Source organism: Gorilla gorilla, chromosome 11 (assembly GCF_029281585.2).
Source record: "Gorilla gorilla gorilla isolate KB3781 chromosome 11, NHGRI_mGorGor1-v2.1_pri, whole genome shotgun sequence".
NCBI classification, from domain to species: domain Eukaryota; kingdom Metazoa; phylum Chordata; class Mammalia; order Primates; family Hominidae; genus Gorilla; species Gorilla gorilla.
Genome location: NC_073235.2, coordinates 97,532,437 through 97,559,920, shown reverse-complemented (window position 1 = coordinate 97,559,920; position 27,484 = coordinate 97,532,437).

Genomic DNA, 27,484 nt, shown 5'->3' with positions numbered 1-27,484 from the left:
AATAGTCTTTGTAATTTTGCCTTCCCCGATGTCATCACTGAATCCCATCATTTGGCTACACCTTTAAGATCATGAGAAGACTTTGAAACAGTAAAAGGACTTCTTTACTAGGAAGAATAAATGAGCTGCCTTTATCACCTTTAGCAGGGAACTAAATTAGACTCACACTAATGATCATTTCTGTTCTAGGAACCTAAGTACACTGTGTTTCTCAGAAATATGGCATTTTAAAACAATGAAATCCACACATTTTTATGGCACAGGAAAAATATGGAGAATCATTTCAAACTCCTTTCATCCCTTTAAGTTTTAATTGCATTTTCTTCTATTTCTAATCACCAATTTAATTTTTATTTATATTTCAAGTGTATTATTTCATCTTTTTTATTATCAGGAATATACTTTGTTACATACAATCTGTTGAGAGTGGGAAGAAGTGGAAGAGATTAGATAAGGGAATAAATAAATCGGGGGAAAGAACTGAAATTTGGGATTAGGAGGTCGTCTTAAATTAATTTATTTAGTAAATAGTTTTTGTGCGCCAACCATGTACGTGGTACATGGTAAAGTGTTGTATGTACCTACCACAGTACCCGGTAGGTAAGATAAAAAATGTGGTGCCTGTCCTTGTGGCACTGATAAATACAGTTATAAATAACTGAGTATAATGCAAGATGGTGTGTGCTTTGATGAGTCAGAGGGGATTAAAAAGAAAGATGAGACTATTTAGTGCTGGTAACTGTGCTAGGTCCTAATATTATATTATTTGACTAATGAAATTAGGTTTATCTCCATTTTACAGAGGAGAAAACTGAGAGGTTGAGGATGGTTGTTTGGTGCCATGTAGCTGGTGAGTGTAGCTGTGATTAGACCTACAATCTCTCATCTTTCAAAGCATTTGCTTTTTATACTTGAGCAATGTTTACAAAATTTGCCTGATTATAACAAATCAGCTTGGAAATGTCTTAAAATACGTATTGGTAGTCGTAACACCAGAGGCACTAATTCAGATACTCTAGGGCAGGAGATGGAGAATCTATAATTTTCAGAAACACGTCTAACATTTTTTGTATCAAGCAAGTTTTAGACGCTTTGAATATAAGCATATACTCTACTTATTATGAATGTGAAAGAGATTACATCTGGGTAGAGGAGAGAGGAATGTACATGAATGCTTTGGAAAGAAAGTGGCTTTTATATTGGATCTTGATAGCTGAATAAAAATTTGCTAAGTAGTAAAGTGAGAGTTTTTGGTAATGGCTTTTTTCAGAGAGGTATTTTACTGCTTGATGTTAGCAAAAATAAAATGGATTTCCTGTGCTGAGCTATCTGATCTCTAATTTTCTGTGATATGCTACAGATTATATATATAATATAGACAGACAGGTGGAGGTATATATAACTCCAACAGAATCTCTTATGATTAGCAGTGTGTTAACAGAGATAGATAGACGGATATAGATAGATATTTTTCAGTCTCATATGAAAATCCAACTCGATACAACAAATGTAGATGAGTCTATTTTAATAAACAAATAAGTTCTTTTAAGTAGTAAAATTTCAAAAGTTAATTGATTTATTCATCAAATTTATTCGTTATCTTTTAAAATTAAAAATATAATAAATGACTTTATAGAATGTGTAAACATTGGGTATCTACGTATACCCTACCTTTATTCCTACATACATTCCTAACAATATTCTCTCCACATTAACATAACAAAGAAATTTGAAGTCTTCATTTTTATTTATTCTTATATGTATAGATTTACATTTAAATAGTTTTTGTGTCTTGCTTTTAAAAATTATTTTTATCTTTGTCAACTAATAAATAAAAAGAAAAAGCCATCAGTAGGCTTCTTAAACCAATAGGTTTAAAATGACACATAGCAGTCCTCTTTGACCGTTCCTTACATCATAAGACCAGCTTATCAGAGACAACTAGGTCTCTGAGTCTAGGTCAGGTCTTTTAAGTGCTTCTTAACTTAATATTTCCAAATAGAGGCATACTACAGATATATTGTGGATTTGGATGCAGACCACCGCAATAACGCAAGTATTGCCGTAAAGTGAGCACACAAACTTTGTGGTTTCTCAGTGCATATAAAAGTCATGTTTACACTATACTTTAAACACTTAATGCTATTAAGTGGGCAATAGCACTGTGTCTAAAAAATAATGCACATTCCTTAATTAAAAATATTTTATTGCTAAAAAAATGCTAACAATCACTGAGACTTCAGTGATTGGTAATCATTTTGTTGGTGGAGGGCCTTGCCTCAGTGTTGCTGGCTGCTGACTGATCAGGGTGGTGGTTGCTGAAGACTGAAGCGGCTGTGGCAATTTCTTAAAAGGAAACAACAATGAGGTTTGCCACATCAACTGACTCTTCCTTTCATAAAGCATTTCCCTGTAGAGTGCAATGCAGTTTGATAGCATTTTTCACACAGTAGTACTTTCAAAATTAGTCAGTCCTCTTAGACCCTGCCACTGCTTTATCAACTAAATTTATGTGATATCGTAAATATTCTGTTGTCATTTCAACAATGTTTACAGCATGTTCATTAGGAATATTTTTCATCTCAAGAAAGGATTTTCGTAAGAAACAAGTCGTCATTCATTCAAGTTTTATCATGAGATTGCAGCAATTTAATCACATCTTCAGGGTCCACTTCTAATTATAGTTCTCTTGCTATTTCCACCACATCTACAGTGACTTCCTCTACTGAAGTCTTGAACTCTGCAAAGTAATACATGAGGGTTGGAATCAACTTATTCTAAACTCCTGTTAATGTTATTTTGAACTCCTTCCATGAATGAATGTTCTTAATGGAATCCAGAATGGTGAATTCTTTCCAGAAGGTTTTCAATTTACTTTGCCCATATTCATCAGAGGAATAACTACCTGTGGCAGCTATTGTCTAAGGAAATGTATTTCTTAAACAAAAAGACTTGAAAGTTGAAATTATTCTTTTATCCATGGGCTGCAGAATGGATAATGTTTTAGCAGGCATGAAAACAATGTTAATCTCTTTGTACTTCTGCAGCAGAGCACTTGGGTGACCAGGTGCATTGTCAATGAGCAGTAATATTTTGGAAGGAATCTTTTTATTTCTGAGTAGTAGGTCTCAACAGTGGGCTTAAAATATTCAGTAAACCATGCTGTAAACCAAACTTGTCCAAACCACGATCTCATGGGCTGCATGTAGCCCAGGATGGCTTTGAATGTAGCACAACACAAATTCATAAATTTTTAAAAAACTTTATGAGATTTTTTTTTAGGTCATCTTCTGTTGTTAGTGTTAGTGTATTTTATGTGTGGCCCAAGACAATTCTTGCAATGTGGCCCAGGGCAGCCAAAAGATTGGACACCTCTGCTGTAAACAGATGTGCTATCATTCAGGCTTTTTTTCTACTTATAGAGCACAGGCAGAGTAGATTTATCATAATTCTTATGGCCCCCAGTGTTTTTGGAATGGTAAATGAGCAATGTCTTCAACTTAAAGTCTCTAGCTGCATTAGCTCCTAATAAGAAAGTCAGCCTGTCCTTTGAAGCTTTGAAATCAGACATTGACTTCTCTCCAACTGTGAAAGTCTACAAAATCTTCCTTCAATACAGAGCTGTTTCATCTACATTAAACATCTGTTGTTTATTGCAGCCATCTTCATCAATGATCTTAGTGAGGTCTTCTAGACAATTTGCTGCGGCTTCTACATCAGCACTTGCTCCTTCACCTTGCATTTTTATGTTATGGAGGCGACCTCTTTCCTTAACTCTTATAAGCCAACCTCTATTAGCTTTCAACTTTTCTTCTGCAGCTTCCTCATCATTCTCAGCCTTCATAGAATTAAAAAGAGTTGGGGCCTTGCTCTGGAGTAGGCTTTGGCTTTGGGGAAGGTTGTGATTGGTTTGATCTATCCAGGCCATGAACATTTCATTATATCAGCAGTACGGCTGTTTTACTTTCTTATCATCTGTTTGTTAACTGGACTGGCACTTTTAATATCCTTCAAAAACTTTTCCTTTGCTTTTACAACTTGGCTATTTGTCCTATTTGTCACAAAAGGCCTAGCTATCAGCCTATCTTGGCTTTTGACATGCCTTCCTCACTAGGTTTAATCATTCTGGCTTCTGATTTAAAGTGAGAAATGTGAGATTCTTCCATTCACTTGAACACATACAGGCCACTTTAGGGTTATTAATTAGCCTAATGTCAATACAGTTGTTTCTCAGGAAATAGGGTGGCCTGAGAAGAGAAAAAGAGATGGGGAAATGTCTGGTTGGTGGAGCAGTCAAAACACACACAACATTTACTGATTCCATTGGCTTTCTTATATGGGTGTGCTTTGTGTCACGCCAAAACAATTATAATAATAACATCAAAGATCACTGATCAAAGATTACCATAACAGATATAATAATATGAAAAAGTTTGAAATATTGTGAGAATTTCCTAAATGTGACACAGAGATAAGAAGTGAGTCCATGCTGTTGGAAAATGGCACCTATAGACTTGCTTGAAAAAGTTGCTTCCAACTAAATTTGTAAAGAAACTGCAATATCTGAAAAGCCCAACAAAGTGAAGTGCAATTAAGTGAGGTCTGCCTATAATAGACTTATACTGCTGGGGTGGATACTGTGATGCACTGTGCAGACTCCCCCTTCGTTATTGCAGGACTTATTACCCACACGCTGGGTGTGTCACTGGCAGACAACCCTCAGGCACCACTGTTTTCCAGAAATTGCCTCTTTTAAAAGTTATCTCCACTAATATCAGCAGTGGTGAGAGGTATAAAGCCCTTATTCTCTTCCTAATCTTCAGGACTGTTCCAAAGAACCTGCTACTCCAAACTGCTCTGAATGCACATCTCATCTTCAGAGCAGAGTTAGCTGAGGCATTAGATTGAAATTGTGTTGCTGATCAATTTTTCCTTTTGCTCAAATGTGTTTCCTCTCCTTCCTGTCCATAAATTTGAGCCCAAAAACATTCTTTAATAAGCTACAAGTTAATTTCTGTATTACAGTTGGCTTGCCAGGGAACCCTACCTGCACCATTGCTATTTATTTATTTCCATGTTTCAGACATTATTATTGACTGGTGGCTATGATTCAGGAACATTTAATTCTCACATCATAGTTCTTGCCTATCCCATGTGCCTAATTACTTTTCCCCTCCAAAAATTGCTGTATTAGAATCCTGAATTAGAGTATATAGTATGACAACTAGTAACATATTGTTCATAGTTTAGTCAAGTAGCACATTATAATTAAATTTACTTTCTTATACAACTTCTAGTTTTTTAAGAATTAACAGTTGCCTAACCTTGTCATTTATTTTTTAAATTCTTCTCAAATCAACGCAGAGATCTGTAATCCTTCACTATTATTTCCTACAAGGCCAAATGTATCACATGATTTATTTCCTTTTCCCATCCACAAATAGCCTAATGTTTGAACCAGCTGTTTGTTTTCAAATCGTGGGTCATGTTTATCACTCTAGGGCTTCTCCTTCATCTACATTTACAGGATCCCATATCTTTTTTTTGAATCATTTACATATTCATTTTTTTGAAGCACATCCTCCAGTAGATTTTCTAAGAAAGAGTAAAAGAGAGCCAAGTTATTTTGTCTAATTGCTTAATATTTTTCCTTTATCCTTTGTGCTCTGCATTTCCATGATTACAAGTCTTGCTCTAGATTTAAAAAACTTTTCCTTTATTATACTGAGCAATTTATCTAAGAGATTTTTTTTCCTATTGTTTCCCGACATAATTCCCTGCTTTCTACTCTTTGTCTTATTAAATAACAAACTTATTAGTAATTTAACTTATTATAAGTATTGTTGATTAGATATTGAGCTTTCTGTGTTAATACTTTAAATTTCTAATTTTCTTTTTCTTTTATCTTTTTGTCTTATATTGTTATTTTCCGGACTTTTCCAAACTTCCTATTAATTTTTAAATTTTAATTGCCATATTTTTAGCATTCAAATTCTTTACTATTTCTCCTTTTTGTATAGCATATTATTGTTTCATACATAGCATTCTGTTTTTTCCTCAAGAATATTAATTGTAGCTCCTGAACAAGTTTTGTTCCGATCCCTGCATTTTCTGTTCTCCCTTATTTCTCTTTATTTGTTTTTTTCTCTACTTCCTTAATGATTTTTTCCTCCTTTATCTAATGATTCTTTTCTTGTTCATTTAAATTTAAAGTTATATAGAAAAATTATATGGAAGTTTTGGCATAGCAGAGCTTATCTGCTGATGGATTTTACTGTATAATTATGTTATTAAGCCAGCCTTTTTGTGTGGAAATATTAAGATCTTGGAAAAATATTTTGTGCTTTTTTCAATGAAGAATCATGTGATCTCCAGCTTGGGTTAAGAGAGAAGTGTTGTATGTCTGGCTGACAATGTCCTGAGACCATGACCTTTTGGTTCATAGTTTCTTATTTGTTAACATGATGTTTAAATTTTTTTCACTTATATTGATGAGAGAGATTGTCCTATAATTCTTCTTTCTTCTAACACATTTTTCAGGTTTGGATACCAGTTATACTGGCTTCATAGAATTACGTTCTAATATTTGTTTTGTTTTTCATTCTTGGGAAGACTTTATATTCAATTGCTATTTTTCTTTCAGTCGTTTAAAAAATTCTCCACTGAAATCATTGGGACTTGAACTATTTTTTGGAAGGACTAATTAAGGACTTAATTCCCTTAATAAATAAAAGACTACTCAATTTTTAAATTTTTTCTTCTGTCAGTTTTGGCAGGTTTTGTTATTCCAAAATTTGTCCAATTCATCTAGGTTTTCTATTGTTTGGCACAAGTCCTTCAAATGCTTTATTAAGATCTCTTTGCTGGTTTTTTTTTTTTTTTGGCTCTTAAATAATACCTTCTTGCTCATTCCTGATATTCCTGCTTTTTCTCTTTTTAAAATTTTACTAGATGTTAGTTCTTTCAAAGAACCAACTTTTGGCTTATCTTTTTCTTGACTGGGTTTTTTTTCTATTTTATTAAATTCTGTTTTTATCTTTGTTTCTCTTCAACTCTTGCAGAGTTGAAGTTACTTGCAGAGTTAATTCTTTAGAACAGTTGAGAGGGACAGTGGTACCAGAATCTGGGTGCTTTGGTGGAATCTCGAAAGTAGGGAAGCTTGCCTTTGCAGCTGAGAGTGCTGCTGAGTATCTAGCTCTGATTGCTTTCTATGAATTGTAGACTTATCTTTCACTTGCTTTAAGTAACTCATTTCTTTTTACTTTATCTGATAGTATTTCCCCGTTACTCACAACAGTGTCAAGTTGTAATAACAACCACATGTTTTATTATGTGGCTTCAATCGTAACACTTCACTTTTTAAAACATTTCCCCCTCATTCTCAGAGTCACTTTTTATACTTTTTACAGTTCAGTCATAGCTTATTTTCACCTGTAATTTCACTCTTCTCTCTATGCATGTAGCCATGGAAACCATCACAAAATGCCTGCATTTTACAAATCATGGTATAAATTACAGACCATTACAATTGTTATGTTACTGTTCTCTTAAGAGTGCTGCATTTTCAACTATGACAAGGGTTATGACTGCTATTAATTCCAAAAGGATTTGTGGTAGTTTGGTGTAGGATTAGGTCGGTTATGCCGTGGTCTTCCCCTCAGTTTGTGTCATGATGAGATAAGTCATTATTGGATAATTTTAATAGCTGCTTTTACATTTACCGTGAAAGACTATGTCTCTAATTAAGGTTCTTGATTGTGTTCTAATTTTCCATTAAATATTAAACTTCACAAAATTCTCTTCGGAAATGCAATTCTACATATCTGTGAAATATTTTCTGCTAGGCACTGTGACAGGCATTACAGGGAATAATTTCAAAGATCAATGGAGAAAATGAATAAACTATGCAAATTAATATAACAGAGATGAATATAGACTATTTATTAGTCAAGGACCAATGAAGAAAATAGAAAACACTCTAGGTATTTAAGACAGAGGGAATTTAATGCAAGAAACTGGTTATTCAGCTGATGGAAGAGACTGAGAAGCCAACTCAGGGACAGTGAAGCAATCCAGAGATCGGCAAGAACTAAAAGCTGCTACCAGCTCTGGGCTGGAGGGACAAAAATAAACAGTGGTACTGGATCCCAGAGACTGAACTCAGTTACTGGGCCATTGGGTGGAAGATAGAATCATAGAGAGCTTGTCTGGCAAGTGCTAAAACCATGGAAGGAACACAGCATCTGCCAGAGACACTCATAATACAGATAGAGAGGGAAAACATTCTGGATTTTCTCTTCTTCCTTAGCTCCAATCTCCCTTTAGTGATTTCCTAGAGTCTTCTGACAGGGAGCCTGGTAAATACAAACTGCAGGGACCAGCCCCCACTAGGACACCGAGAAAGCAGCAGAAGGGCAAGGAATGAACGTGAAGGCCAGCAGATCCTGCACTGGTAGAGATGCCCACTGAAAATCCAAAACAGGGAGAATTGAGAAGAGTACTGCCCATTTTTTCTCACACGCTAAATTGGCTTTATTCTGTATTTGAACTGTATCGTCAAATACATTGACTAATTTTCACTTCATTGGAAAGGCAAATTTTGAAAATAGGTGATAACTCCCGTAATGAATTGGCTTGTCAACTTGGTCTCTGTAACTTCCTACAGACATCTTCCCTACCTTTGACTCTAGTCCCTAGCTTCAAACAAAACAGAACAAGATAAAACAATGCTTCAAACACCTCCCATACCATAACATTTTCTTTATATGGGTAAATGTTATTTGTAATCTTAAGGGCTATTTCTGTTCAAAACAAAAACAAATAAACCTGTACACCTACAACCATCTGATCTTTGATAAAAGTCCATAATAACAAGCAATAGAGAAAGGACTCCTTATTCAATAAATGGTGCTGGGATAGTTGACTATCCAAATGCAGATTTGAAACCAAACCCCTTTTATTCACCATATACAAAAATCAACTCAAGATAGATTAAAGACTTAAATGTAAAACCCAAAATTTTAAGCACTCTAGAAGAAAACCTAGGAAATACCATTCTGAACATTGGAGACTTCATAATGAAGACTCCAAAAGCAACTGCAACAAAAACAAAAATTGACAATTGGGACATAATTCACCTAAAGAGCTTCTGCAGAACAAAAGAAACTATCAACATAGTAAACAGACAGTCTACAGAATGGGAGAAAATGTTTGCAAACTATACATTCACCAAAAGTCCAATATCCAGAATCTATAAGAAACTTAAATCAAAAAGCAAAAAACAAACAACCCCAATAAAAAGTAGACAAAGGACATGAACAGAAACTTATTAAAAGAAGACATACATGTGGCCAACAAGCATATGAAAAAATGCTCAGTATCACTAATCATTGGGAAAATGCAAATCAAAACCTCAAGATAACATCTCATGCTAGTCAGAATGGCTATTATTAAAAAGTCAAAAAATATTGTGTGCTGTTGAGGTTGCAGAGTTGAGATTGCATAGAGTTGACCAATAATGAAAATGAGGCCGATGTAGAATTTGGCTTATACATAGTCTTTTTTGACAAACATCACATGAAATACTTTATAATTATCTGCTCCATTATGTAGATTTCAACTTGTGGTTTTCTCCATCAGCCTAGATTTTTTTCTTTCTCTGTGTGGCACCAAAGCTTCAGAGAGATCTAATGTGAAGCTAAAGTCCTGATTATTTTTCAGGAACACTCTCTGATTTCCTTACATTTTTCTTTATATTTGACGACATAAGATTCCAGTAAATTGCTGGTTTTTGGGAAAGTGTGTAATTTTATAATAACCTAGAGAGTTGTGGATATTAGCTAAATCTTTTATAGATGTGGCTACAAAACAGAAAACAGAAAATAGCCTTCTTTTTGTGTTATGGTTAGGATGATGTTTCACAAACTATAGTTTGCTACAGAGAGATTCATTGATTGCCCCATCTGTGAAATTCTGTATGCTTTAAAGTCTTAATTGGTACCAAATTGCAAGGTACTAAAAATAATTGAAAAAATAAAATAATAAGCTTTGCTATGTAATGATTTTATTGGTACTAGGACCATGGGATTTAAAAAACTGAAATAATATATTTATACCATTATCCTTCCAAAGTGTATGCCTAATACATAAAGTAAACTGAATGTTTATTGAGCATTAAAAACTTAAAATTTTTTTATTGAAAAATAAGTGCAGAATAGGATGCAAAATATGAGTATAGCTCAGTGAATATAAACATCCCACACATATGTTACCATTTCCAGGTCTAGAACAGAACATTGATGGCAGCTCAACCCAAGCCCCACATCCTTAATTTCCCTTCTCGATTATTACCTTCTCCATCCTCCCCAAGGCAACCACTGTCCTCACATCCAACCTAATAGCTGAGTGTATTTTTAACTTTAGATAAGTAAAATTTCGCCACATATACTTCTATGTCTGGCTTCTTTTGCTCATCATTTTATTGTTAAGTATACGACAACTTATGTATTCTAATGTTAATGGTCATTGGGTTGTTTTCAGTTTTTGGCAATCATGCTGTGGACATTCTCAAACAAGTCTTTTGGTTCATCCTGTTTACAGATTTGTGTTGGATTTATAACCAGGAGTAGAATTACTGGGTAAGAGTTCATGCATATGTTCAACTTTAATAATAACATTGAAATGTTTTCCAGAGTGGTTGTACCAATTTACGTATCACCAGTAGTCTATCAGAGTTTCATTGTTCCCTAGCTTCGGCAATACTTGCTATTGCGTGTTTTTATAATATTGTCTCTTTTGGTAGGTATATGTTATTCCATGGTTACTGAAGAGCCTTGTCACCTATTCTTGTATTCGTTGGCTATTTGGATATTCTATTTTGTGAAATGTCTAAGTCTATTAATCCCTTTAAACAGGGTTCCTAAATTTTTAAATCTATTGTTTTATAGTTTCCATGCAGAAATTATGCACGTTTTAAACAAAAATGTTCTATATGTATTTGGTATTTTTGATACAGTTATAAATAATGTTTTAAAAATTTTTGTTGTGGTTTATAGACATACAGTTGATTATTGAATATCGATTTTACTAAAATCATTTATTAATTCTAATAATTTATTGTATATTTCCTTTGGGAATTTTTCCTATATAATGAGATTGCCTGCAAATAATGAAAAATTTTTATTTTTATTTCCAATACATAAAATTTTAATTATTTTCTGTCTGATGGCACTGGTTAGGATCTCTAGTAAAATGTTAAAAATGGTGGTGACAGAAGACATTCTCATCTTGTTTTCATTAGGAACAAAGCTGTAAACATTTTATTACTAAGTGTGATGTTTGGTAAAGATTCTTTTGTAAGCATCCTCTACTAATTTAAAGATATTACCTTATATTTCTCTTTTGCTGAGGGGTTATATTATAATTGGATGTTGATTTTTATTAAATACTTTCACTGCAACTATTGAGATGATTATATGATTTTCTTTTTCATTCAGTTAATGGGGTAAATTATATTGAGTAGTTTTTTAATATTAAATCTGCTTTTTATTCCAGGACCAAATATGAACTGGTTATAGTATATTAACTTTTTCTGTATTTTTCTAAATTTTGTTTGTTAATATTTATTTAGAAATTTTTGCATATATGTTTATGATTGATATTAACATAATTTGGTTTTATTGATTTCCTCTATTGTAGATTTGCCTTAAATTTCTTTAATTTCTACATTATTCATATTATTTCCTTCTGTCTATGCTGTTTGTGTTTATAACTCTGTTCTATCATTAACTTTTTGATATTTAGGCCATTTGCTTTTAGCTCTTCCTGTTTTTAATATATGTGGCTATTCATTAGTCTCTTGGCACAATTTCTGTTGCACTCCATGCAATTATGCTAGAAAACAATAGCTATTAGAAAATCACTATTGTTTTCTAGTACAATTGCGTATTCTAATTCTTCATACATTTTAACCCACAAAATCATTGTTTTAAGTAGTCAATAGTAATTTAGCTTTCTCTAAATATTTACCATTTTTACTGTTTTGCATTTTTCCTTTAATTACTGATCTCAGTGTTGAATTATTTTCATTCTGACTGAAGATCTTTTAACATTTCTTACATTGTGAGTCCACTGGGAAACACACATACAAAACATACATGCAAAAAGTCCCCACTGCGGACTTTTATTTTATCTTTATCCTAGAACAATATTTGTACTGGTGTTTGAATATTAGGCTGGCAGTTATTTTCCTGCAACATTTTGAAAATGCAATTGCATTTTCTTCTGACTTTGTTTTTGTTCGGAAGTCAGCTGTCAATCAAGTTGTTGCTCCATGTGGCCTTTTTTCCCCTTTCTGGCTGCTTTTTTAAAGTTTTATTTTTGTCCTTGGTTTTTAGCAATTTTTTTTTTTATTATACTTTAAGTTTTAGGGTACATGTGCACAACGTGCAGGTTTGTTACATATGTATACATGTGCCATGTTGGTGTGCTGCACCCAGTAACTCGTCATTTAACATTAGGTATATCTCCTAATGATATCCCTTCCCACTCCCCCCACCCCACAACAGGCCCCAGTGTGTGATGTTCCCCTTCCTGTGTCCATGTGTTCTCCTTGTTCAATTCCCCACCTATGAGTGAGAACATGTGGTGTTTGGTTTTTTGTCCTAGAGACAGTTTGCTGAGAATGATGGTTTCCAGCTTCATCCATGTCCCTACAAAGGACATGAACTCATCATTTTTTATGGCTGCATAGTATTCCATGGTGTATATGTGCCACATTTTCTTAATCCAGTCTATCATTGTTGGACATTTGGGTTGGTTCCAAGTCTTTGCTATTGTGAATAGTGCCGCAATAAACATACGTGTGCATATGTCTTTATAGCAGCATGATTTATAATCCTTTGGGTATATACCCAGTAATGAGATGGCTGGGTCAAATGGTATTTCTAGTTCTAGATCTCTGAGGAATCGCCACACTGACTTCCACAATGGTTGAACTAGTTCACAGTCCCACCAACAGTGTAAAAGTGTTCCTATTTCTCCACATCCTCTCCAGCACCTGTTGTTTCCTGACTTTTTGATGATCGCCATTCTAACTGGTGTGAGATGGTATCTCATTGTGGTTTTGATTTGCGTTTCTCTGAAGGCCAGTGATGATGAGCATTTTTTCATGTGTGTTTTGGCTGCATAAATGTCTTCTTTTGAGAAGTGTCTGTTCATATCCTTTGCCCGCTTTTTAATGGGGTTGTTTGTTTTTTTCTTGTAAATTTGTTGGAGTTCATTGTAGATTCTGGATGCTGGTTTTCAGCAGTTTTACTAGGATATACTTAGCTGTAGATGTCTTTTGATTTACCCTGCTTGGGGTTTGTAGCGCCTGTAGAATATTGGGGCTTGAAGCATAATGCTTTTTGGTTGTTTTGAAAAATTTTTAGCTATTAAGCTTATTTTTTCTATACCCTTCTGCTTTTTCACTCTTTGGGGGTATCAGTTACATATATAGTGACTTCTCATTCTAGCTCTTATATTTCTTATCATTTGATCTTTTTTTCCACCATTTTGTTTTATGGGTTCTATTGTAAATATTGTCTTCAGAGCTATATTCCAGGTTACTGATTCACTCTTTAGATACCTTGTCTAACCTGATGTTAATCCATCCATTGCATTTTTAATTTTGATTACTATGTTTTACAGTTATCAAATTTTCATTCAATTATTTTAATTGTCTAAATTATTTGCTAAAACTATCAAGCTTTAAAAAATCTCTCTGAATATATTACATATAGTTATTGAAAAATCTTTGATACCACCATTATCTCTATACTATATGGTTCTGTTTTTACGTCTTTTTATCCTGCTGTTTTAAAATTATATTATCCTGTTTGCTCATGTGTCTTACTATTTATTTTGTGGCAGATATTATAAATAAAATATAATAGCAGTAATCTGAAACCGAGGTAAGAGTTTGTGTGTCAATAGAGAGTTCGAGTTTTCTTTTGGCAGATGAGTTAGAGTTGCAGCAATTTCAAATGACTTTAATCCAATTGAGATGAGGAAATTTTTGAAACTTGACAGCAGGTCCTACAGGGCAGGTCTGTTTTTTTATCTTACTATTATTCCAGGGTGTAAAAAAGAGGAGTGCTTAGCAAGGCTACCTCTTTTATATTTTTCCCTCTCGTCAGCCTAATAAAAAAAAAATCTCTGCTAAGCTTTTAACCTTTCAGCTATCTCTTCAGTAATTAGAACATTCTGACATTGAAAAAGTGATCCCAGATACTTGGCTCACCACTCTAGGTTTCCTTCTCATAGATAAAGAGCTTTATGACTGTTTACCCTGTTAGCCCACTAATGCCTTTAATCAGATTTCTTTTTACATGTTGTCTAATTTTCAAGGCCTTGACTTGTCTGTCATTACTCACTAATCATTTACTAATAACTTAAATAATTATATTTTAAATTAAACATGAAATTATTAAAGAAAAAGCAAAAAAACTTTCAATATAACATGTGTGCATAGATGAGAGGATATATAATACTGCTAAACTCTCTGTTCAATTGCAAAATAGTCAAGATTTACTGGGTTTAATAAAATGTGTTAATCTATGTAAAGACTTTGTGACTTGGTAAATAGGCCAAAGCCACTCTTTATAATAAAGATGAACGACTTATCTTGGTTTTTTAAAAACTTTACTTATAATTCTGTATTTATTCAAAGATATGTGTTTTTTATTCTACTGCTATTACACAAATTTATATCTTTATTTCCCCAAAATTGTTAATTGCTAATTGGCCTTCTTGCCTTTAGTCTCTGGCTGTGTCTTAGTCTCTCCTCACATATTCAATCATATAGGTATAATAGCTTTATCTATTTATAGGTACAACATAGAACAATAAAAAAGAATACATTAGGGTAATGGGAGTAAAAGTCACTATACCATAATAGCCATATGGTTGTGGGGTGGGGTGGGGTGTGGAGAGGGGCAGTTACTTCTCTAATAATTAATTACAGGAAAAACAGCTGTCTTTCTCAATAAATATAAAGCCAAAAAAAATTAAGGTAGAGTGTCACTTCAGACTGGGCAAAAAGGAACAAGGAACTTGCATCTATTAGTAATAATTATGTGCCAATAACTTTATGCATATTATTTCTCTTAATCATCACTACCTTGTGAAAAGGATTGTAATCCATGGTTGACATATTGTATTTGTCCGGTTTTCACAGGAGGAAATGCACCAAAATTAAGAAACTTGCTTTAGTGTGATACAGCAGGAGCAGTCCTAGCTGAGTTTCAGTGCATGGCTAATTGACTTTAAGGAGTGTGTTCTTGTGCTATGCCATACATTTCCTCCTAATAACAATAAGTTACTGAACAAACAACTCCAGAGAAAGTTATTTCCTAATTCATGATTTGCTCTTTTGCATTTACCTCAAGTTCCCCCTTCACACGATGTACCACTAAGAGTTCTATTTCCGTTTGAGAAACTCACATAGAAATTTCGTAGATTATGTCAGCTAATTTTTATTACATAAATTTTAAATCTTTGTATAATTAACAATTTACTCAGTTTGGAGTTATTAAAGTTGTTTATATTTTGTAAAGAGAAAGTGAATTAAATGGCTATTATTTATTTATTTAATAGGGTCTCACTCTGTTGGCGAGGCTAGGGTGCAGTGGCATGATCATAGCTCATGGCAACCTCAAACTCCTGGGATCAAGTTATCCTCCTACCTCAGCCTCCCAAAGTGCTGAAATTACAGGCATTAGCCACTGTTCCTTGCCTATTTAATGGTTTTTGAGTTTCAGTTGTTTTCTTAGCATACCATGTCTAAACCTTGATTACTATTTAAGTTAAAGGATATGATGGTAAACACAGAAAAAGCTGACATATTTGAGTTTAAGTCTACCATTTTATTATTAGTTTTCTCCTCATATCATTTTTTGATTCCATTTTATTCATTCATTTATCTTTTTCTTACTGTGCTCCCAAATCTTAAGCATCCTACTAATCAGTGCACATTAGTAACTCTTTCCTTTCTGGCAAGCGGGATTCACAAATAGACTTCTGCTGTTTTACTACTGAGGTGGTAAATCAGGCATTTTAGATAATCTTAGATGGTGACTTTCAATAATACCTGTTTCATATCTGTCGTCAGCATTAGGGAGACACTACGGATAGATGAATGAAATCTAGGAATAGAAAATATTAGGGCACCAAATGCTATAGAGACTCAAATCAAGCAAAGCCCAAAGAATGTTCATTGCTCTTCTGTTTCCTTTTCAAGGGGATATAGAGAATCTGATGAGCTTATGTCATATAGAATTCAAGAGATAGAGCTGGTACAGGCTGTGGGTTAAAAGACTGAGTAGAAACCAGGCAACCAAAGGATACATTTGAATCAAGCCAGCAGTCAAGATTACAGAAGTGCTACAAAGCATTAGATAAGAGGGGATCTTGTGAATCTTTTCACAGGAGACATGGTGGGAACAAAGAGTTGGGAAAGAAGCATAAGCAGGTTGAAGTAAAGTGACCTGAATATAGCTATTAGCACAGTACCTGATACATCATAGAAAGTTATTATAGAAAAACACACAATTGTGTGTATTCTTGATACCATGAATGAGTGCGTTTTAGTCTTATTTGTACCTTGAGTGGTGCTTGACAGTTTTTCTATGTCTCTCTTAGATTCTAGTTCACACACACACACAGACACACACAGACACACAGACACACACACACACAGACACACAGACACACACACACACACACACACACACACACCCCAGACCCTCAGCTGGTAACTCCTTCAACTGTATCTCTTTTACCTAAAAGCTCATCTAAATCTTCTTTTACTATAATCTCCTTTCCTCAGTTTTCTAGAATAAAAGGTATTCTTCCTTAACTGGACTCTTGATCTCATTTCTTACCGATTTACTTGATATTTTGGTATATCAATTGATGCTTTTTCTCTCCATTATTGTCAACATTTCTGTCTGTATTAGCTTCTTCTCACTATCCCGTACAGTTAAATATCACCCATATTTACAGGAAGAATTTCTTTGACCTCACCTCTCTCTTTCACTACCAATTTATCTTTCATTTCGTCTACTGCCAATCCTCATGGGAATACATAGTATGATCATTGCTACCTATTTGCCACCCCAGATTCATCTCCTCATCTACTTTAACTTGGCAACAATTGCTCCTCTGAATATTTTCTGCCAAAAGTCACAGTCAAAGTCTATTCTGTGATGTTAACCAGCACATCAGTTTTATGGCACTCCATCCAAGGCTTGGAATAAACAAGTGCCTTATGCTTCCCTTTTCACAGTCTATCTTCTTTCATTAAACAGTATTTTTAGTACTAAGAATACACAAGAGTTGGGGATTTTCTATAATAGCACTTAGGTATCTAAGTCCTGGACTAGTAAAAGAAGAGATGATGATTTTCAGGAGAGACATGAAGAAAGGACCGGGCTGTGGGGAGTTGAAGGCATCGGCCATGGGGAAGAAAACAAGATCAGGCAGACACTGAGAAAATTGAAGAAAATAATTAGTGTGAGAGGATGGGGAACAAGAAGCTGAAGTGGATGTGGTCAAGGAGTGTATATAAGTGGAGAGATATTGATATAGAAAACTGTGGTAAAGGATTAGGATATTATAGGATTCCATATTTTCCGTAAAGATGATAAATTCTAGACAGTGACCATCAGGGGTTTGGTGAAGGTGTTAATGGGGATAGTTTCAGTTTGAAAGCTTTAAAATGTTGTGAGACTATGTGCTTGGGTGTTGAATAAATAGAACATAAAGGACAATTGCGGGAAATTATTAGTCTTTGGTCATGAGAGAAACAAAAATGAGAACTGAGCAACCACAATCCAGAAGCTTGTCAAAGACCACTAGTGGAGGGAGGAATCCAGCAACAGTTGGGGGATTCATTATGACCTTTCTCTATTGCCTTTGGCTCATGATAATCTCATTCTTAGATTCCTTCTTCACTTATTGTTTTTGCTATACTATTCTTTTATGTAGGCTATGTGTACAGTCTGGCTAGGACCTGTACATAGTTCTATTTTACTTGCTATTTCTCTTATTATTTCATCTCACAAATAGAGTGTATTCTTTTCTTTGGGTGGGAATTTTGTGTATTATGATTTAAAAAAACCCCAAAACTCTAAGCTTGTGCCTAAGACAGTTTCTTGAACGCTATGCTTTTTTTTTTAAATACTTACTGATTAGTTAACTAAAGACCATATTCTGAATATTTAATCCATCACAAAAGCTCAAAATGGTCTTATTGAATAGTACACTCATGATTATTTAGAAAATATACTTATGATCAATTATTTACTAAGAACATGATCTCTTCTTTCAACAAATTTGTCATTTTTATCAGTGATGTTAATTAAACAAAATCTTTCTCAGGTAATCTATTGATGGGTACATATTGGTGAATTAAAAAATTGACAAAAACGGTTTTACATTTCATATTGATACATTTTGTTTGAATTGTTATTAACAATTTTAAATATAAAATATAAAAATATATTTTAACATATAAAAAATAAGAATTTGGGGAGACTATTACAGTCACAAATCTTTGAGAAGGGAACATCTGCAAACGTTTGGGGATAGAGAGTTTATGAGTATTTTTGGTTTCCTCTCTGTGACAGGAGAGAGAAATACGTTAGCTCAGCAGGAAAAGGTTGTTTTGCAACTAGGAAAAGGCTTTTATTTTCTTTTTTATTCGTTTTTTATTTGGGAAACAGCTGAAAGGCTATACCAAAGAAAATTGTGGAACCAGAGAAAGTCAAGTTTTTGAAGACAGATGATGAACACAGTCAGGTTAGAGCCAGGCAGAAGGATGTTTCCAAGAGAGCAAAATGTACACACACATGAAAAATTCTGACCTCTTATTGCACTGTCCTAGAATTCTTCATCCCAGAAAGTGCTGCAAGGAAAAGATCATGTTCTTATGATATATTGCATTTGATCCTAAACCCAGAAATCAGTTAAGCTTAAGAGGAAAATTTTGAAGTATACATATGTAACAAACCTGCACGTTGTGCACATGTACCCTAAAACTTAAAGTATAATAATAATAAAATTTTAAAAAGTCTATATGCAGTGTTCTTTTTCATTCAGTACTTAAAGATAAAATACATATGTAAGCCCACTTTCTAATCTAACTGTATTTCCATTTTAGTTTTTTAAGTACTTTGTTTTGAGTATGTGAAAAATAAAGACTGCTTTTTAAATCCTTAGGGAGAAAATTGTTTCAGCAAGCCCATTCCAGTCTTCAAGGCTATTATTACAGGCCAAAACATTAAAATGCCAGCGAGCTGGTGGAACAATAAAGTAAAGGTCAGTCGGCATGATACTAACTTAGTCAAAGAAAGTACTTTCCAGCTAAAAGCATTTGTGCTTTTTTTTAAAAAAAGATGAAAATGGTAAAGAAAACCATTTATTCACATGAGGTTCATTTGATTTTTCTCTGAGAAATATATTTTATTTTTGCTACCTGGACTAAGAAGGCTGAAAAAAATCACTGTGAACTGCTATTTGCATTTCATAGGTTGACTGATTGACTGACTAATAGCCACATCTTACTCTGTAGGGGGGAGAATAAGGAAAAAAGGGAAAATGTAAGCATGCCTCTGTGTGTGTGTGTGTGTGTGTGTGTGTGTGTGTGTGTGCGCGCGCGCGCGCGCACGCGTGCACGTGCTGATACAGCAATCCTTGTTAAAAGATAAAGATAAGTTGGAAGAATAAGGGATATACTTTATTATTAAGAGATTCTGAGATTATCTATGTCTGGACTTTTTCTAATTCTTTTAAATTATTTAATGATTAATAAAAAACCGTTTTGTGTATGGAGCGCAAAACTACAGTTGTTATTCACAAAACATGATTTTGTTAGAAATTCACACCCAAGGTTTAAAAAAATCCCTCAAACTTATTTGACTATGTTAAGATGACTAAATATAATTTTTATTTTGAGACTGGGTCTTGCTCCGTTATTTAGGCTGGAGGGCAGTGTTGTGAACATGGCTCACTGCAGTCTTGACCTCTTGGGCTCAGGTGATCCTCCCAACTCGGCCTCCCCAATAGCTGGGATCACAGGTGAGTGCCACCAGAGCTGGCTAACTTTTTTTATTTTTCGTAGAAATAGGGTCTCATCATGTTGCCCAGTCAGGTCTCAAACTCCTGGGCTCAAGCAATACTACCGCCTCAACCTCCCAAATTGCTGGGATTAGGCGTAAGCCACTGCACCTGGCCTGTTTTAAGCAAAAACACTGAGTGTAACTTTTCACTTATTCATGTTACAAATATTCATTAAGAAACCACTATGGGCTTGGTAGCATGCCCTGTGCTGAAGGGAGGGGTGAGGAAATGAATTTGCTGTCTTCAAGTTGTCTACAAGTTGTGATTTGTATAACCATTTAGAGATTTAGGCAAGATACTTCTAGGAGCAGGGTCAAACAGCAAGGGAGATTTAACTGTTAGGATGGTGTGGGTAGTTAGACAGCAAGGTAGGGCTAGAAAGGTAAGCAGAGATAAGACATGGAGGAGTCTTGTCTACGTGGTAAGGGGTTTGATTTGTAAATTAAAAGCATGAATTCCTGTGATCTTTTTTCTCTTTTCAAAACCTCTTTTTCTTTGCCTCTCTCCAAACAGTGCATTTATTTGTAACAATAAAACCATAGGACATTTTACAAAAGAAAACTGAAATATAAAAAAATTCCAATTAGGATGTTTACAATTGAATGTGACACCATCAAAATAACACATTAAGTACATATGCTTCAGGAAAACATTTTAAATTGGCTATTTCTTTTGGTGTCTGAGAATTGTCCACAGTTTGGTTATTGGTTCAGTGAAATGAATTTGCCTTGAAATTCATAAATTTAAGAGGGAGACATGTTTGGTCTGTGCTTTATCAAAACATGTAACTGCTTCCATGCTTCCATCACTCACCTCCTAAAGCATACACATATAGTATAGATAATATTCATTTAGATATTTTTACACATATTTCTATATTACTTTAATAAGAACTTTGTTTCTTGGTTTGGTTTGGTTTTTGAGCTTCTACTAGGAAATAATAGTTCTAGTAGACACAGGGCTTTTCTGGTACTTATCATTGTCCTATAATAACCTGAATATGAGTTTTAAGGACCACTTTTTTGATTGGTACGTGTTTCTTTCAGCAATAATTGTGTGCTGGTGTGTGGGTGCATGCACACATATTTTGATTTTTAGTTTCCTTTGTTCCTCCAATAGACATTTTAAAAAAGTACTCTGGCAGAAGGCTATATTAAGAAGGTAATTAACAAAATAATGTGCAAATGATCTTACAAAGATATGCCTTATAACTGACCAATGAGCCGCTTAGCCTGTCAGAGATGTTCAGGTAACTGACTTTTTTTTGGTTCATCACTGAATACAGAAAGATTCTTGGATCAAGCTTTGTTAGAAACGAAAACCTAATAGAGGAAGGTGCACATTTCTGAGTGTCTTGCACCCTCTGGTCTCAAGTGTAATGCCGGGTATGTACAACCTCGAGATCGGTGAGGGGTACCCTGCCCAGATGAGGTGAGGCTGCTGCCTTCCGCTCCCATGTGCTCAGGTAGCACATGTACATTTGGTCTGATTGTATGCACATACAACTAAGAGACCAGTTAGATTTTCTGAAGATTGGTTTTGACAGTGATCACTTAATGCACTGTACAAACAGGAAATTTTTGAAGGACACTGGTAACAATTATGCAGGGATAGCAGTTTTAAACCAAAACTTTTCTGTGGGAACTGAGATATACAGTTCCTCTAGATTCAATACAAGTCTCACTCATTCATTCATGTGTTTCATTCTCAGCTAGGTGTTCCCTCGTGAGCATTTTGGGGCAGGAAAGCTTGTATTTCTGCCTTTCCTGAAAAAATGTAGCTGATTTCTTATTTTTATATCCTTATTATGGAAATTCAGCTCTGTATCTTTTAGATAAGTAAACTTCGCTTTTTTTCTTATCATTATAAGTCTGCCATTGGTATTTCTGAAAACAGGAATTATGTAGATATAATTATTCATGTGTTGTATTTAAATATAAAGAATTCTGACATTGGGTAAATTGTTTAACCTCCCTTTGCCTTAGATTGTCTATAAAATTGGATGGTAAATGCTATCAATTTTACACAGCTCTTGTGCTAACTAATGACTTGCCTATATCTAAAGTACTTTGAACAGTTTCTTGGATGCAAAAGGCTGGTAATAATAATAGCAACAATTATTATTACAAATTTCACTTTGTCTCAGCCACAGTCCTTTACCTCTGTTCTTTTCCTGGATCTACTTAGGAGGCCTTGTCTGTAAATGATGCTTCTTTGTTCAGGTCCTCCGATCTTCTCACATATGATAACACTCCACTGAATATGCCACCACCTTCCACGTCAGATTCATTTTCACTAGGGAGTGTTAATTATGTACTTCCCTATGGCTTGATTTCATAAACAGCACAACTTTAGAGAAGCAGACAAGAAAATGCCTAGATTCATGACAGTGAATGATCTATGTCTCTGCAGCTGATGGTCATACCACCTTTCCTCTCACCTCTTTCGGAGGGAAACAAAAGGGAAAGAAAACTGCATCATCATGCTTTCCAGAGTGCCAGCAGTAGTATCTGGTACACAGGAGGTCCTCAATATGTGTTTATTGAATTAAACTGCATTTTTCAACTTTGTTAAATCTTAGAGACAAATCTAACAAATTCCACAATATTTTTCTTTGTCTAGGGGTAATGACGTGGCTTGTGATAATATGATAATTTTGATACAGTTGACAGATATTTTCCCATGACTTGTAGGAATGTATTGTTAGCAAATTAATGCCAGATATCTCTGTATACTGACTTCACTTTTCTTTTGTCAGAGATAAAATGAGATTAGGTCAGAAATTTCAATGGAATTATTAACTGTAATATTTATGCCCCCAGAACATATTCTTAATAAGATTTGACACTAAATGCAATTGGGATAAAATTACTTTATTTTTCTGGAATGTTTGGTTGTGTGTGAAGTTAAAAATTACAAGTTCAATCAGTAAAAAATGTTAAATGACCATTTACTGAATGTTAGACACTAAGCTAAACACTGCTGGCGTAAAAAAGATGAATAATACATGTGCCCAATTACTGGCATAATAAATGTAAGATGTCTATTAAATATCCAAGAGGAGATGTCAAGGAGGCAATGAGATGAACAAGCCCAGAGGTTACATGAGAGGTCCAGGCTGGAGACATAAATTTGGAAGTGTTGGGTTATAGATGACATTTAAAGCCTCGAGACCTGATGAGCTCACCAAGGGAGAGAGTCTAGATTGCAAAGAAAAAACATCTAGGCTTGGGCTGTTTGGAGGACTGTAATGTTGGTATACAAGGTTCTTCCAGGGTCTGAAGGAGGAGACTTCCTGCTCTGTGTGAAGTTTCAAGGCAGCTCTAATTAAATTTGAATGCATAAATGTTATATTGCCTATAATTTACTTTAAAATGCTTTAGCAGAAACACGGTAAACGATGCATTTATTGTTCAGTTTTGATCTACACCCTAGGGTGGTTAGTTCCTTTTGATCTACAGTGATCAGGAATACACACTTTAAGGGCAATCAGCATTTGAGAGGCCCATCAAAAGCTTGCACTACGGAAGTGGTCCAGCTATCTGAATTCCCATTAACCCAGCAGGTGTGCCCTGTAGCTGACGGACAACTAAAGTCTTCCATCAAATTGAAGTGTTGTTGTTTTTTTTAAGTGAAATGAGTAGTATTCGAGAAATGTGGATTCACTGGAAATATACTTCTACTTTTTAGGAATCACATAAAATAATAATTTTAATAGTTTATGCCTTTCAGAAATATAATCTAGATTTAAGGTTTCCATCTAAACTCTGTTCAGGGACATGGAATATTTTGTCATCTGACACTTGACTAGTTATTTGAATCTAGGTTTACTGTAGAAACTGTCTTGAATGAAATTCCAGGTCAGGTACTTTTTGGAGTACTTAAAAGGGAAGAGCTTGGACTGTATCTTGTTACCATGTAGGTTGTAAAACATTTTGTGTTTGCTTCATAAACAATATTTGTAAAGTGACAGAATAAAGTCAGATACTGGCTTCCCTAAGATACTCGCTTTCATTATAACATATGGCCTGATAGCAAGGGGTGTGTGTGGGCATGTCTGTGTACATGTACCCTCCATTGCCTTTAACTTTTAGAGACTATACTGACACCTATCCAAAGAATGTAATTATGATAACAGTATATAATTGTAGATTACTATATTAATCCGTTTTCATACTGCCATAAAGATACTACTTGAGACTGGGTAATTTATAAACAAAAGATGTTTGATTAACTCACAGTTCCACATGGCTGGGGAGGCCTCCGGAAACTTAAAACCATGGCTGAAGGTGAAGGGGAAGCAAGCACTTTCTTTGCAAGGAGGCAGGAGAGAGAGAGAGAGCACAGGAGAAATGCCAGACACTTATCAAGCAAACAGATCTAGTGAGAACTCCCTGCCTATCACAAGAATAGCATAGGGCAAACCACCCCCATGAGCCAACACCTCCCACCAGATCCCTTCCTCAACAAGTGGAGATTACAATTTGAGATGAGATTTGGGTGGGGACACAGAGCTAAACCATATCAGTTAGTTGGTAATATTGCATTGCGTTACTTGAACATCCAATATCTTAGGTGTTCAGACCTATTATAGTAGATTGTAAGGGATATAAAATACCTCAAATATCTATGGGATAGAGTGTTGGGGAAATATATTTGAAAATGAAATCTCTTCCCAACCAGAAATCCCCTCCATGAAGTTAGTAGAGAAAAAAAAATTTTAAAAAATACATGTAACTTCTCCCCCCAAACTCCCATTTTCAATGGTTTTTTGAGGTATAAGGAGACTCTTAATACTGAATAATCATTAATTCAAAATGTGATGCACAACCCTGGCAATTGACTAAGAAATCGCAAAGACAGACTTTCTTATAGTCAAGCAGATGCAACCCATTTCATACATCTTCCCAAGATAAACAATAACTAGTCTTCAAGTAAGAAAACTTCATAGCATCATTTGCTGCACATCATTCATTCCTAACTTTACCTTGTAACTGAGGTTAATCATCTGTGTTAGCCAACTGGCTTTAATGAGAGGGAAAGAAAACTTATAACTTAATGGCAGGAAGTAGTTTTGCAACTTGAGGAAAGGTGCCCCCTTAAATTAGGCTCCTACCCTTCTGCAGAAACTGGGAAATTGTGGTGCTGTCTCCCTTGATGTTTACATTTCTAAGAGATGTCTTCTATGCCTTTGAAAAAGACACTCCTAGGTCATAAAGCTGACAAATGGCCGACTTAGTCTTCAAGAGGATTTATAAACATGTCAAAGTGAGAAGAAAGTACTTAAAATTACAAGTTTTCTAAAGTAAATGCTGAAAAAGGAATGGAGGAAAATCTCTTTCCTTTTTTTTACAGAGAGAATGAAGGCTCTTTAAAAAATTTGCATTTGTTCTTACAATAGTAAGAGACAAGAATTTTATTTAAAATAAATTTAAGTGTTACATATTTCAGAATAAAGCTGTTTGGTCATAGGAGGAGGGGGGTTATGAAAGGCTATAGGTGAGAGATGATCACAAGAAATTGAAGAATGATTAGGATTTAGAAACATGTAAAAGAGAGCAAAAGCCTTTTAGGTGTGATGAGAATAGCTGATCTTGCCTTCCTACTGGGTGGCTCTGGTTCTTCATGTTCTTGCATGTGGCTACCTAGGCTGAGAGACAAGCATCAGTTCTAAGCCTATGGGGAAGTGTTGGGAAGGTAAGCTGGAGAAGACTCAGAGCAAAGAACTTGAGGAAAGCATCAGAGATTAGTCTGGCATGCAGCCATGTGACAGAAACTAGCAGGGAATAGTAAGTAGGAGTGCAGCAATAAGAGATAAGAACTTGGAGATGTCCTAGAGGCATTGTTCCTTGGTGAGCAGGTGTGTTAGTCCATTTTTATGCTGCTCACACCTGAGACTGGAAAATGTATGTGGGAAAAAGGGTTTAATGGACTTACAGTTCCATGTGGCTGGGAAGGCCTCATAATCATGATGGAAGGTGAGGAGGAGCAAGTCACATTTTACATGGTTGGCAGCAGGCAAAGAGAGAGAGAGCTTGTGCAGGGAAACTCCTGATTTTAAAACCATCAGATCTCATGATACTTATTCACTATCACGAGAACAACGCAGGAAATACCTACCCCCATGATTCAATTACCTCCCACCAGGTCCCTCCAACAACATGTGGAAATTCAAGATAAGATTTGGCCAGGGACACAGCCAAACCATATCAGCAGGTCTATCAAAACCTATCCCCCCAAACCAGGAAAGGTGAGAGGCAGAAGAAAGAGGCTGACAAATTGAGTTTCTGAGAAAGAAAAATTTAATAGAGATCTATGAACAGAAGCCATATCTCTGACCACCATGAGACAAGATGGTGGATTCCCAGGCAGTTACTCCTCAAACCCCAGGCTTATATACAATAGTAACTATCCTTATCTCTATAATAATTTTAGTTTGAATAGGGAATTGGCCTAAGGGCAGGATTTATGCTATGACTATGTTTATAATAACATCAAGATAGTTTTAACCTAAGGGCAGGATTTACAGTAAGTACTTGAAAGTAGAAATCTTGATGCATTCCTGGAACTGGAGTTAAGCGACTGGAGCTTAGCATCCAAGATGGAGTGACTTAGCCTTCAAAGGCATGTAAACAATGAATAGGTCAGGTCTGTTTGAAAGTGCTGAGAAAGGACAGGAACAAAGTAAGAGTGTAATCAAAACATAGCTGTGTGCATTATATGGGGCAAAATAATAATGATAATAATAATAATAATAATAATAATAATAATAATAATAATAATGATACAAAATGGCTGGACTCCAGGATAAACCCCATCCTTAAGCGTGGAACTATGACCCTAAGTGAAAACAGCAGGCCCCGTTTTTCCACCCAAGTCTTGCTTTTTTGGCCTGCCACACTCCTATCCTGTGCCAATGAAAAGACTTCAGCTGGCAGAGCAACACAAGTGGCTGATGCAAGGACTCAGGGGTGCAAGTTGCGGAGTGTCATTGAGGATACAAGTTGCTGAATGTCATGGATATGAGTGGCTGAGTCTTGGAGACTATGGATAGATGTGGCTAGCTTCAGATGGCATGGTTTAAGGGAAAGATCACCATCTTCCCGCACCATCCCCTTTCCAACTCCCCATTCCACTGAGAGCCACATCCATCACCCAGTGAAAATCTCTGCATATGCAACCCTTCAATCCGTTCGAACGACCTGATTCTTCCTGAACAGCCTGGACAAGAACCTGGGTGCTGAGAGGCAGGGGCTTGAATACTGCTGCAGGGCCCACACAGAGCCTGCTCCCGTCAGAGCTCGCATCAGCATTTGTTCCCTCT